The sequence below is a fragment of the Pan paniscus genome, chromosome 3, assembly GCF_029289425.2.
Source record: "Pan paniscus chromosome 3, NHGRI_mPanPan1-v2.0_pri, whole genome shotgun sequence".
NCBI classification, from domain to species: Eukaryota; Metazoa; Chordata; class Mammalia; order Primates; family Hominidae; genus Pan; species Pan paniscus.
The window spans coordinates 37,419,661-37,424,196 of record NC_073252.2 but is presented as its reverse complement, the minus strand read 5'-3'; positions in this window follow the sequence as shown (position 1 = coordinate 37,424,196).

Genomic DNA, 4,536 nt, shown 5'->3' with positions numbered 1-4,536 from the left:
TCATCATTAGATTTGTGCTTAACAGCTTGTCAGTATTATCTGGCTTAGAGTGAAAGCCTGGAGAAGTCTGGATAGGTAAGTTGTAGGTACTGTTGAGGCTTTAAATGTGAACACTGGAATGATCTGGGGATAGGAAGCACTAACTACTTTTTAGCTGTCATACCTGCTATTCCTCTCTAGGATTTTGCAAGACCTCCTATCTCTATCTCTATTTTCAATTTCCCCAGTACAGCTTTTACAAATATTCTGTTCCTAACTTGTATTTCCTGTCTTCTCTTCCACTCTTTATTTAAGAGTTTACTCTAAGTCAGGGTATAGAAATTCATATCCATACTGAATGACTTATCTTCCATTCTTCAAGGCTTATCCTCTCCAGGTCACTTTTCCAAAAGCCTTCTCTGATTTTCCCAATGAAATGGAATCCATCTCTATTTTTTTCCTAATATTTGCATTATTGATACATAGGCAAGGTTATGCTGCAATAACATCTAACTTCAAAATCTCTACAGCATTATACTTTAGGTTTTTTTGTTTTGTTTTGTTTGTTTGTTTTGTTTTGTTTTGTGACAGAGTTTCACTCTTGTTGCCCAGGCTGGAGTGCAATGGTGCCATCTCGGCTCACCGCAACCTCCGCCTCCCGAGTTCAAGCGATTATGCTGCCTGTGCCTCCCGAATAGCTGGGATTACAGGCATGCGCCACCACGCCTGGCTAATTTCCCTGTATTTTTTTTTAGTAGAGATGGGGTTTCACCATGTTGGCCAGGCTGATCTCGAACTCCTGACCTCCAGTGATATGCCCACCTTGGCCTCCCAAATTGTCAACATGACCTTTTATGTAGAAAATTCAAAGGACTCCACTAAAAAACTACTAGAGCTAGTAAATGAGTTTAGCAAGGTTGCAGGATACATGCTCAATATATGAAAATTAATTGCATTTCTATATACTAACAATGAAGAGTACACAAAATAAAATTTTATTTACAATACCATCCAAAAAATTAAAATACTTAGGAATAATCTTGGTAAAAGAAGTGAAAGACTTGTACACCAAAATCTACAAAACATTGTAGGAAAAAAATTAAAGCTTTAAATAAATGAAAAAAATAGCCTATGTTCGTGGGTTGGAAGACTCAATATGTTGTTACCGTGGCAATACTCACCAAATTGATTTACAGATTTAATGCAACCGCCATTGAAATTCCAGCTGGGCTTTTTTTTTTTTTCCAGAAATTAACAATCAGACTGTATAATTCATATGGAAATGCAAAAATCTAGAATGGCCAAATCAATCCTGAAAACAGAATGATAATGCTGGGAGAACTTCCACAACCAGGTTTCAAAATGTATTACAAATCTTCAATAATTAGTACAGTGTAGTATGGGCATAGGGACAGACATCTGGAGAATAGAATTGAAAAAATAAAATTGAAAGTTCAGAAGTAAAAGTCTTATGTTTATGGTCAATTGATTTTTACCAAAGCTGCCAAGATAATTCAATGAAAGAAAGAATAATCTTTTCAACAGATTGTTCTGGGACAACTGATATCAGCATGCAAAAGAATGAATTTGGACTCTACCTCATACCATACATAAACATATACTGGAAATGAGTCAGAGATCTAAATGTAAGAGCAAATACTATAAAACTATTACAAGAAGTCATAAGAGTAAATCTTTGTGACATTGAGTTAGGCAATGATTTCTTAGCTATACATCCCAAGCACAAGTGATGAAACATTGGAGAACAAGAGTGAAACATTGGAGTTCACCAAAATTAGAAACCTTTGTCTTGTCAACTTGTCATCAAGAAAGTGAAATGAAAAACCGAAGTCTTGACAAGGGACTTGCATCTAGAATATGTAACAAACTATTGAATATGTAACGAACTATTTCAATTCAATAGTAAGAAGACAAATAACCCAATTATAAAATGATCAAAGAATTTTAATAGACATTTCTCCAAAAAAGATTTACAAATTGTGAATAAGTACATGAAAGGATGCTCAACATGATTACTCATTAGGGAAATGCAAATTAAAACCACAGTAAGATGCCATTGCATCCTGCTTGAATGACTAGAATAAAAAAGTTGCACAATAACAATTGTTAAAATTTGTTGCTGATAATGTGAAGAAATTGGAAATTTCATACATTGTGACATTTATACATTGGGAATGTGAAATGGTACAGTCACTTTGGAAAACAGTTTGGTGGTTCCTCAAATTGTTAAACACAGCTACCATGTGATCCAGAAATTCTACTCATAGAGAAATTCTAAGAAAAATGAAAATTTACATTCACACAAAAGGTGTATACAAATGTTTACAACAGCATTGTTAACCAATGCCAAAAAGAGAAAATAATGCAAATATCCATCAAATGATAGATGGATTTCTAAAATGACATATACTGCAATGTAACAGTACTTAGCAATAAAGTATGATATATTACTGAGAGATGCTACAACATGGTGACCTCAAAAACATTATATTTCATGATAGAAGACAGTCACAAAGACCACATATTGAATAAGGTAATTTTTGTGAAATGTCCACAGTAGGTAAATTTATAGAGATGGAAATTAAATTAGTGATTTCCCACGACTGGAAGGATGAGAGAGAAATGAGGAACGGCCGCTGATGGATACAAGATTTCTTGTTGATGGAACCTCCTAAATAATGTTCCTCTGATGAAAATATTTTAAACTTAGATTTTGCTGATGGCTATAGAAGTTTGTAACATACTGAAACCACTGAACTGTACACTTCAGACAGGAAAAGTGTATTTTTTGTTGAGAATTTATGTTCATAAAAATCACAGTGATTCAATAAAGCAAAAATTTATTTTGTACTCATGATATGTATTCAATGAAGGTTTGGAGAGAGGCTTTGCTTATAGTGGACACTTTAAGACCATGGCTGATGGAAAGTCTACTTTATCATGTAATTCTATGATCACTAAGATAAAACAAAAGGAATGTGGCAAATTGCCTACTGACCCTTACGACTTAGACATAGAAGCCATACACATCACTTCAAGTCACGTTTCATTGGCCAAAATAAGTCACATGGTGACATACTTCAGAGAGAGCAGACAATTTCAATTCCACTGTATACCTGGGGAAGGGAAAGAACTGAATTATTTGTAGAGAGTCCTAATGAACCCTACAATGTCCTATCTTATTTCCTATATTTTAATTCCTGAGAACAATGACTCCATATTTCCTCACTGCAACATAAAACCACGTTTCCTTTCATTCTATTTATTTTCCTTTTTTTGTCATTTTGAAAAGATGGAGGTATTTAAAAGAGTAAGACTTAAAATAAAAAAATTACAAACATGCATGTCAGTCTACAATAGTGCTCTCCTTGCAGTAAATGTTTCATGCTTGTCAGCAAGTGAAACAAATGAACAAGAGAAATGGTCAAACAACAGTGCCCAGTAGTGAATGACTGAGAGCCCAATGTGTGAATCAAGGGTGAGTATTGCAGGAGTTCAGAAAAGAGGAGACCAAGGTGAGCTGGAGTGGCAGTGGCTGAGTAATCAGTGTTCCCACTCCATACCTCTTGTGTCAGTACAGATGGATCACTAAGAACTGCTGCAGTGACCCAGATGGATGGTGTTATCTGTGTCACGGTTTGTTTTCTTCCCAGATATGACTTGGGCAGAGCAAGCTTAATGAGGACGGAAAAGAATAAGATCCGGAATCACTCCACTTTTCTGAACCTTCGTTTGCAAATCAAGATTGTAAAGTGTAGCTGTATAACACCTTAAAGATCTGTGATAAAACATGCTATTAGTATTGTGGGCAGAATCCATTAGAGAGCAAAACAGGAGTTTATGGTTAGGAAGTTACTGAATATATCAAAGATTTAATAGCCAGTCTGGAGGTAAATCCTGTTTCTGCTGAATTCAGAGATTTCACAGAATGTTTCAAAGAAGACCCCCTTCTTTCCAACAATCTATCAGGCGGTAGAGTTATACATACACTTGAGTCTTTTTTTTTTTTTTTTTTTTTTTTTGAGACGGAGTCTCGCTCTGTCGCCCAGGCTGGAGTGCAGTGGCGCGATCTCAGCTCACTGCAAGCTCCGCCTCCTGGGTTCACGCCATTCTCCTTCCTCAGCCTCCCGAGTAGCTGGGACTACAGGGGCCTGCCACCACGCCCGGCTAATTTTTTGTATTTTTAGTAGGGACGGGGTTTCACCATGTTAGCCAGCATGGTCTCAATCTCCTGACCTCGTGATCCGCCAGCCTCGGCCTCCCAAAGTGCTGGGATTACAGGCGTGAGCCACCGTGCCCGGCCTTGAGTCATTTTTAAATTATGCAGAGGTTGTTAAACTGAAAGGAGGGTTGAGAGTGCTTTAAAGTTATGGCTAATTCTTTCATTGTATATGGGATTTCAAGCAAAAGTTTACTGCTGGCAGAAATCAAAATCTCTGTGTCCTTCATCTTCCTATTAGACATCTCTCCACTAATTTCAGTTCTTTCAGAAAATATATTTTCTTTCAAGAAGGCTTTTTATGAGTCCATTATCAG